We start from the raw sequence: 10,626 nt of genomic DNA, 5'->3' as shown, positions 1-10,626 counted from the left end.
AATAATGAATCTGAAAATGGTCAGGTAGAAGGACTGGACTGAGTGAAGGGTGAGTTGAGTCTTTTGCACAGTAGTGTATCGCTTCAGTTTTTCTCTCTCCATAGATTTGTTGATCAAAATTACACATGTAATATCATATGCTCTATGTTTAGGTGTTTCCCTTTCATCAAGTACAATTTCACAAACTACCTTCTTACTCAGTTCAGTTTGCTCCCCGAAACTTTGTGTCATATCTGTATCAAGAATAAGGCAACTGGATTCCGTAACAAGCTGACAAAAGAAGAATGTTGCCAGTAAGAAGCCAAAAAACATAATGTGCTGTAAATATTAGTTCTTTCCAATAATTACTTGTTCCTTAAAGCCTCAGGGAAAGTCTATACAGTTCACTGCAAATTATATTTGGCAGACATAACCCATAGTTTTGTGACAGCCAGTGATTTCTCGTATATATGAAAATCCTCTGGGAGAAGACACTAAACTACCTTGAACAAAATAATAAATATAAAAAGTCTTTTTTTTGTTGCCAAATCCCTAAACAAGAAAATCAATTCCAGATGGCAAACGATAAACACCGAATTTCAATAAGAGAAAAATGTGGTTTTGACAGCTCCCTAATAGAAAAAGAGATTTCTGTTTGACTATAATTGTTGGTTATTCTTATTATTGCATTAGGTGATACTGAATAAGATCAAGAAGAAGGGCAATCACAAAAGGGAATAACTCTTCAAATTTTAAAGAAATGAAAAGATGTACACAGTTTCTTGTCTCTTGTGTGCAGGCCGTTTATTTCAAAAGAGAACCTGATAGTGCTTAACCCTCTCATGACATGCTTCTTTAAATCAAAGAACATTTTGCAGTCATGAATATATATGCATTTTCTCCACTAATCTCTTGTTTTCACTTAAAAGTACAAAGTAAATTACTTATCCACAGACTGCAGCGAAATAACCGTGGATTGGCATTCTTTTTCAAATTAATGTGATAAAAGTTTTCATTGTGGGTTTGCAGGCTGGAGCTGAGAATTCATGTTTCCCTTCAACCACCCAAAGGTTAGTTTCATTTTCAACTTTCCACTTTCCTTTTAAAAATAAACCAAGCTGCTCGGACTTTGATAAATAACTGTGCTCAAGGTAACACCGATCAGTGTTTTCTTAATCTTTAATGTGAAATGCGGCCCAAACTAAACTTGTACTCGCTATATTCTGTGACTCATCTTTCTTACCTTCACTTCATCATTTTACCACCTTGACCCAAGAAAGAAAAATGAGGGAAGAGGTCGCTGCAAATCATTTACAGTTTTCAAATAGTTGTCGTACATGTAGCTACTCCTCTGTGTGTGCACTTATATGTTTCTGCCTAATGTGACTTAATAATCAAGACACTCGTGGTGCTTTTCTTTCTGGATGTCTGTTGCTATCCCTTTCCTGTCCCTTTAACCTTAATGTGCACAGAAAGCATAAACTAGAGTTTACTGCCTTTAAAAAAAAATTCACTTTAACCTACCCCCACCCTTTTTATGTCTGATACTAAAACTGCCCTAACATACACAAAGATATGCCATACCTCCAACCACACACACCTAACCCTGACCCAACCTCTCCTCCTTCAACAGCAGATAGTGTAACTTGGGGGGTGAGCCAGACGGATCCCAGACCTCGACACAAGACAGTACCAGGGTGAATCAGGGAGCATCCTCGGCATACTTGCCCCCTGACTCACCCACAAGCCTGGGGTGAGTGCATACAGCTCTCCCATCTCCCACGCACCATATCCCTCCTCACTCACTCATTCGCCTCACCTTTGAGAACCTCAAATTTTATTTGGCTTTCATTTTGACTCTTTTTGTCAGTTTGTCAGTTTATAACTACAATCTCTTTGTTTAACAGTTTTAATAAGCAGATTTGATACAACTTTTATTTGTTTTAGTGGCAATAAAATCTCTATTAAAGATATTTTGTTGTTGCAGTGTCATGATAATGACACAGGAAGCTCCAAACAAATACCTGAAAAAACTGAGCAATTGTGTACTGAGCATGCACTGCTGATTTGCAGGCTTACTTAAACACAATGTAAGATATTTACAGTTATTCTGAACTGTGATTTTTAAATAATTAAAGGCACGCGTGCATTTAAAATAATTTTTAAAAAAAGACAAGCTGCACATAAAAAAGCAATTTTTGTTTTTCACTTACAGACACAATGCTGTTAAAACATATTTCTTATTTCTTTGCATATTTGTCACACTTCATGTTTCAGATCATCAAACAAATTCTAGTATTAGAAAAAGATAACCCGACTAAACACATTTATTAAAGGAAAAAGGTATCTAAACGTACTGAGTGAAAAAGTATATCCCTGAACCTAATAACTGGTTGTGCCACCCTTGGTAGCAAGAACTGCAATCTAGTGTATGTGATGACTGGTAATTAGTCTTTCACATAGCTGTGAAGGAATCTTGGCCCTGGATCAGTCGTCACTCTTCTAGTAATTTTGGTAGGCTGGACACTCATGGGAAGATTCACCACTGCTCCAAGTATTCTCCATTTGTGGATAATGGCTCATACTGTGGTTCACTGGAGTCTAAAAGTCTTAGAAATGGCTTTGTAACCCTTTCCAGACTGACAAATGTCAGTGACTTTGTTTCACAGCTGTTGGTGTCTTCACTTTACTTTGTCAGAGGGGTTCTATTTTGGTGATTTCTTGATTCAACAGATCCGATAGTAACCAGGCCTGGGTGTGGCTCGTGAAACTAAAGCCAACTTTCCAAAAATTCAGAGATTCATGATATTAAGGAGGAAAATTACTTTTCCCACTGAGTCAGATTGATTTTAATATGAAATAATCAATTGAAAAAAATGCATTCTGTATTCTCTAATATTAAAATTCATTTGATGATCTCAAACATGAAAATGAGACAAATGTGCAAAAATAAATAAATCAGGAAATACTTTTTCATGTACCCAGGCAATACAAATCTGATCAACACTGGATATCAATTAGCTTTACCCTTTTTTGGCTGAATAATGCAAACTGACAAACATGGCAAGTGATGAAGGAGAATCAGGCAAATAGTTGGCTGGCTGGCTCAGGGAATTCAACCAATCATTACTGAAATCTGAACATTTTCATTGTTATTTATATCTCAGTCTAATACTCTCTATATAAGACAGTGCTGGTTATACAATTCATAACAGTTTCCATTTTAATCCATAAAGCACACTGTGGTAATGATGGCCACTTATACTTGCTTTTTTTCCCTTTGCCATGACCTGCTACAGAAATGTAGAAAGTGCAAGAAACAAATAAATTAAGCTGGCTTGTTCATGTTAACTCAGACTTTAGAGGAAGATGTTGCTATGATAACAAAATCTGAGAATCACTCACAGATAAAAGGGTTTCCTGCGGTGCTCCAATAGTTTCTTGGCAGAGCTATGATCCAATTCATCCTCCACCCATAGGTATTGTGTCGTGAAAACATCAGCTGAATATGAAAGGATTCTCTGCATTTGTTGCCTCTACTATTTTACCTACCATGGTTTAACATTAACCATAGCGCCTTTGTTAAAAAATACAAGTGCAAATGAAGGAAAGAACGATATAAAGAGAGAATATAAAGTAGTTCTTCCCATGTGCAGTTGAGTACAATTTTCAGCAGGGGCTGTGTACGGCACTCTGTTACAAATGTTCTGAGGCGCAAGTGATGGCCTATTCATCTCATTTAACGTTGCTACTCTGAAAGGCTGAATTGCAGTTGTGAGAGTAATGGATTATGGCGTATTCACACATGTTGCACAGACACAAAAAGCACTTAAAAGGACCCCTGGAACTGCTGCTGGAGGAACAGGCAAAATGATTTCACCCACTGTTCCCATTTTGCCGTGACCCTCATTTAAGAATCTGACACCCAAAGTACTTCTTCTTACAAATCAGTTTAATCTGCAGCCGCAGTAACATGGATTCAGTGGGAACACACAGGCCCAGCCGTCAATAGCCACATTATTGGTTGTAATAACTGTACTTACTTATACATTGTTGCCACCCAAAAATGATCAACTCTTTGGCGTAGTATGGAAAGAGCATCTTGAAATTACTCCGAGTAAAACTTTCTTCCCTGTGCTGAAGTAGTGTTACACTGCACAACAGCTGCAACATGTGGGCTAGAGATACGATAGAAGTGGACAGGAATTTACAGCTGACTGTGGACCGGGAGGCACGGGTGCAAGTCTTAACATGTTATTTATTTAGAGTTGCACTTGTTTGGGTTAACTAAGGCAAAATCATGGTGTGGGCTGGAATAATCATTTTTTATAAATTAAAACATGACGCTCTGTTTCCTGGATGTCAGTTACCAATTTCCCTTTCATGAAAAAGGAACAAATCCAATCTATAGTTTTTCATGCAGACACTAAATGTTGCCTATTTTAAAATGCAATCAGCAGCTTTATTAGGTACACCTTGCTGATGGTGGGTTCGACACATTTTACTTTCAGAGCTTTTTTAATTCTTCATGCCACAGATTCAACAAGGTCACGGACATATTCCTCCAATCATGCTCCACTGCCCAAAGAAGATCTATCTAGTGACTGTGAAGTTTATAGTGTACAGAGAACTCATTGTTAAGTTCAAGAAACCAGTTTGTGATTTTAACTTTGTGGCATGGCTTGCTATCCTGCTTGAAGCAGCCATTAGAAATTGTTAGACTGTGGTCAAAAAGGGATGGACGTGGTGAGCAACAATATTCTGACAGACTGATGTTAAAACAATGCCTTGCTGGTACTAAGTGACCCAAAGTGTCTGAAGAAAATATCCCTCACATCATTAGACCACCAGGAGCTTGAACCATTGATACAAGGCAGGATGGGTCCATTCTTTCATGTTGTTTGCACCAAATTCTGACCCTGACATCCAAATGTCTCAGCAGAAATTAAGACTAATGAGAACTGTAGCCACAGTTTCTTATTCGTAGCTGATAGAAGTGACAGTGCGTGTGGTCTTCTGCTGCTGTAGTCCATTTGCTTTAAAGATTGATATGTTGCATGCACAGAAATGCCCTTCTGCATACCTTGATTGCAATAAATGGTTTCTGTTGCCGTCCTATCAGCTTGTGGTAGGGCCACCTTTGACCCTTGGCATCAGCAAGGCATTTTCACCCAGCAAATTGTCTCTCGCTGGATATTTTCTCAGTTTTTGGACCATTCTCTGTAAACTCCAGGGATGATTGTCTAGGAAAATCCCAATAGGCCAGCATTTTCTGAAATACTCAGAAAGCTACTGCATGTTCAGAATCACTTAAATCACCAATCTTCATCCATTCTGATGCTCAGGTTGAACTTCAGCAAATGACTAAAAGTGGCTGGTGAGTGTGGGTTTCAATAGCAGCTGGGACAAAAAAATTTAGGGTTGTTCTGCGGGTAAGATGACTTTAACTGAATGAAAGCCAAATTCATTGTATTTTGGTATGTAATTCATAATCACTGTTTCACATGCAACAAATGTGATCAAATATGTATTTCACTTAAATTTAACATTGACAAACTAACTCTCTGTAATTGCTTTTCTTGTGCTATGTGAAGCATATTGGTTTATACAAAGGAAACAAGCCAAATCAGGCAATACATATGCAGTCATCATACACTAAATGATCGTTCACTGTCCCCTCATGTCTGAGAGAGTCAGCCAAATGAGCCAGAGTACTTGTTAAACATATGTTTCAGGCAGAGAGGGAGGTGAGTTCAAGCGTCGCTCTAACTCTGCGGAGGTGTCTCAGGTCTTTTATGGATGCACATGCTGGCTTTTCTGTGAGGGCAGGAATGGCGCTGCGTTTGCTGTGTCCCATATGTGTTGATGTGTATCTGTAGACAAGCACACACCACCTTGTTTTTTTTTGTTTTTTTTACAGGGATTTTTATATAAGCGTGAGCGATGACGTTTAAACACTTTTCTGTCTTCTTAGTGTGTGTGTATTTGTGAGCGCGTGTGAGCGCGTGTGGTTCTGCACACATTGCCAAATATAATTATGACTTCCCAGGGCTACTTCCCACTGTCTGGGCTGGCTCTCCCAGCAGGGGTAGATTGGGAGAAAATAAGGGCTTATTCACTGGACTATAAAAAGAGCTGTAAACAATCCCACATTGTAGCTACTGGGAAAAAAACAGACAGCTGGCAGCATGAAGGAGACGCTCGGCTGCACTGGCTGGCTGACTGGCTGAGGTCGGTTACTTAACTGACTATCTGGTTAGTAAGGTTGTTGACTTACATTTTGGCACTCCACAACTCTCTGCTTGTTTCTGGCTGTCTCCAGCAGGAATAAGAGTGCGGTCTGATCAGGCCATCGTAACCTCAAACCCACCAGTTCACCGCAGTGACAGCTTTTCCCAGCATGCCAGTGCTCTGACATACTGAAGTGACTGATAATCTCAGAGCGAGGCTCATTTCTAGTTGTTTTTGTTCTTTTCAGACTTATAAGGTTGCTGCACAACATGTTTGCAGCATTTGTTTGAATAGTTTATTCAGTATACACAAGTTTACTCCTGTGATTAGTCCTTAAGGAGTTGTTATTGTTTGTTGATGAGTGTAAGACATTGTTAAAGAAACAATGAGCTATAGTTAACTGTACACTGAATGTCCCTTATACATTTTATTTTTATATTTGTTTGTTGTTGTTTGTTTGTTTGTTTTGTTGTTTTGTAGGGGTTTCTTTGGTTTGTTTGTTTGTTTTTTCCTTCTCTATTTCTGTTATCTTTTGGGGTATTGTAACTACTGAACAGCAAACTACTGTATGTTCAATGTTTTGTTGTTAACATGCTGCTGTGACTGAAAATAAAATTTATTTTAAAAAAAAAGAAACAATGAGCTAAAGAAGTAGTTATGAAACTGTATTTGACACTTAGACATGGATGATATGTTAATGCATACTGTAAGCAAGTAAGTCAACAATCAAGGAGACTCATCTGAGTGGAAGCAAGTCTGTCAAATAGGAAGTGCAAAGTGTGCAAAAGCTTGGCACTAAGACTTTACCATGGGCATATATGGTGATTACAAATATGAAAGGAGAGCTAAATAAGATACTCAGTCAAAGGAAATGGATAGCTGCCAAACGGATCAATTATTTTCCATAAGATTTAAAAAAAGAAGAAGAAGAAGAAATTACATAATTTAATTCAAGTTCTTGTCTCTGACTCTATTTTAATGGCCATTTTGGCTAAGTACATACTGCTCCATTTACTGTATTTTGCAAAAACGTAGTTTAAAAATAAGGCTTTGAGTGTGAAGACATAAGAATTGGCATATTTCCATATTTTGATTTAATAATGATTTTGTAAAGGCAACCTTATCCAGTGACAGTTTTACAGAGTCCGGCTGATGTGTACAGCAAAAGCTAGATGGAGACCAAACTGAATGTTTATTTCCTTTAAAAGGGCCAAAGCACATTAATCAACATGAGCACTTTTCATCTGTGGTCCCTCGCAGGTTGATGGCATTTATAGACAATAATGGAAAACCAAAGATGCAGAGACATCTACACTTGGGCAAGAAATAATAGCATTTAAGCAGTAAAACAAAAACATAAACCCTACAACATCAGCCCACATCAAACATCAAAAAGCGCTCATGAAATCTCATTCACAGAAAATAAAACACATTAGCACAATTACTAAAGTGAAAATGTGAAGCTCTCCTAGTTTGTCAAAGAGAAGATAAACCTGGTTGCTTACAGTCCTATTAACCATTCTCGATAATATTCATCTTGACATTATTTTAGTTCTTGTTTGTTTTGCTTTGTGTTGTTTTGTTTTGATTTGTTAGTTTGGAGATATTTTTTTTTATTTACATTCCATACAACAGAAGGTGAGACCATTTTTCCCAATCTAAAATCTACACAAAAAGAAAGTACAGGGCTTGTTTGGAATAAACTCAATCCATTTATCCTTTTCTATTCACTGCGGACACTCACCAACACAACAAAAACACCAAAAACAACCAATTAATGAAAAGTACTAATTCCTCAAATATACTTAAAAAAAGAGCTATATACTGTACATGCATGTGCCTGTATTAACTAGGCACAAACACGCACACACAAGGCACCCAAACAATAATAAGCAGCTCATTAAAACAACCTGGGTTTTTTATTTCGTTTTATTGTTTTTTTTCCCCAAGTCTTCTCAGCTTTGGGGACATTATTCTGAGATACACACCTCTATCTGGGAGCAGGGGGATATCATTTACCGCTGCACAGCTCTGAGGAGCCACTTATGCGTGAAAGGCAGATGTGTTTGTGCAGTAAACAAGAGAGGGGAGTCGGAGAGTGCTGAAGAGCCATGCCAAGAGATCTTCCCTGGCTGCCAGGGGGCTGTAATGCTAGACTTCATGAAAAAATATGTCCAGTAACAATACCCGGCATGAAATCACAACAATACATGCATTTTGGGGGGGTTTAGAGAAACTGAAACTGTAAGATATCGGCACGTTTCCTCTTGGAAAAAGCATGAAATCATTATCTGAGTATGTTCCACACTTTGTCTAGTCGCAAATGATTTGAAAGAGGCAAACAGATGTTTTTATTTATTTTTTATTTATTTAATGTTGGATAAATGTCATTCAGTTTTCTGAAGGAACTCAACATCCACGCAAAGTATTCACACCATTGCGCACAAAACAAATTATTTCAATCATAAATCATTTTAAAGGATCCATGTTCCTGTGAGATCACTGCAGAGATATTTCTGTCTGACACATGACCTTTGTCCTCTTCCTCATTGTATGGTTATTTTGGTGATATGCTGTTTATCAGACTCTCTAAATAGTGTAGACCTAGTTATTGCTTTCCACACTTCAAATGTAGTTAATCACTACGCTTCTGTAGCTATTTCCCTCTGGCTTGGCCTATATTATTCCAAGTATTTCCAGATCCATCATTTTCCTTTTGGATAATTTGTTAAGCACTTTGCTTCTTCAGCATGCATCTGGTGAGTGAGTCTATCTTTTTTTCCCCCTGACATCTTTTTCTTTAGAAATGAGTATCAGCTACACTACCCAATAATTTTCTTTAATGCAGAATATCCCCGCAGTTACTTCTGTAGTTGCTACTTGAAAGGATTTCAGTATAAGCGTAGGCTCTGTAGTGTTTTTGCTGGACAGCGCTGAAGCACCTGATGGCTGCAAAGAGGAGACAAAGTGCTGCTTACAAAGTGGGCGAATCACCTGAGAGTAACTCCACAAGGAACATGAACCATAATTATTGCCTGCTCTTTGTTTCACACACTCATAGAGAGAAAAGTCAGTCTCCGAAATATTTCAGATAAGGAGTGGACTCAATGGACCAATTATTCAGGAGCAAGAAAGCAGCTGTGCTTCATGAGATCTTCTGGCTCATTCTTAGACAAAATATACCAGAACCAAAGAATTTCCAAGTGAACTTAAGTTTGGAAGTCAATTTAGCAAAGTAGGAAGGAAGGAATCAGATGTTGTAGTTCTACTGTAATTGTCAGATTAAAAGTGAACCTCAAATAGTACTTTTAAATACCAATCATGAAGCTAAAACATTCAAAGAAGCTCAAGTCTATCTATTGTAAATTATCTGGTTGTTGTCATGACATAACCCAGGGATTTATTTTGAAATACAGGAGTGCCAAAACCTTTTTAGAATATATGTGTATATGTATATGTGTGTATTTATACACACACACGCGCGCGCGCACACGCACGCACACACACACACCCATTTCTCTGTCTAGACTGAAACTTAAATCTTCTGTGCACAGTCTTTATATTTTCTACATGTGTCAAGTCAGATAATTGTTTTGTGCAACAGTCAGCACGGTTTTCATCTGCTTGTTCTACGAGGGTGTGCAGTCGTGTTCACTATGAACACCTGAGCATGCGTTTAACTGCCAATGTGAAATATATGCCTTCCTCAAATGACAAATATTTGATCACATTTCATACCTGTGTTTAGATTTGCATCATATTTAAAATAATATCCATGCTCTGAAGAAAATTCTATGAATGGAAGTTGCTGCAGATTTGATTAGGCCTTTGAAATCCTCATAAAATATTTGGATTAAGCAGGGTGCTTATGCATTAGGTCCAATGCCAATTTCTTGGCAGGGTTTCAATTTTGCTTTCTTTATTAATAAAGCAATCATTTCCCTTCTTGTAATGAAGTGTTTGAAATACCCATGAATTTTAATTAAAAAGTGCTGCTCAGTAGCCATGAACGTCACAGTGTGGTTCTGACAGGTAGTTGTTGTCATTATGGATAATTTGGTTTGATATCTGACCCCACAAATCTGCTCGGCAATTTTGTGTGCTTGCGTTTGTCCTAATTGCTCTTACTTGGCACAAAAGCCCCAGTAATTAATGAAAAGCTCAAATTTACTTTTTTAGAGTCTCTTTAATCCTTGTTGGATGTAACTCCATTGTTTTCTTCACTTTTCTAATTGAATACCCCACTGGTCTTTCTAAAGGAGGCTCGTATTCTATAATAGAGATGGATAACTTGGCTCAGTAGGTGCAAACTTAATTGATGGTATCATCATAATGTTCCAATGCGTTCTCTGTGATTCGGATACTGTTTGTTTACGTGTACGCTGTGTGTGTTTGTGTGTGTGCTTTTTTGTGGGG

This window comes from Pundamilia nyererei, unplaced genomic scaffold (genome assembly GCF_000239375.1).
Source record: "Pundamilia nyererei isolate P.nyererei 1_Seehausen unplaced genomic scaffold, PunNye1.0 scaffold00028, whole genome shotgun sequence".
Classification (NCBI taxonomy): Eukaryota; Metazoa; Chordata; class Actinopteri; order Cichliformes; family Cichlidae; genus Pundamilia; species Pundamilia nyererei.
The sequence above is the reverse complement of the archived record's forward strand: the minus strand, read 5'-3'. Positions refer to the sequence as shown.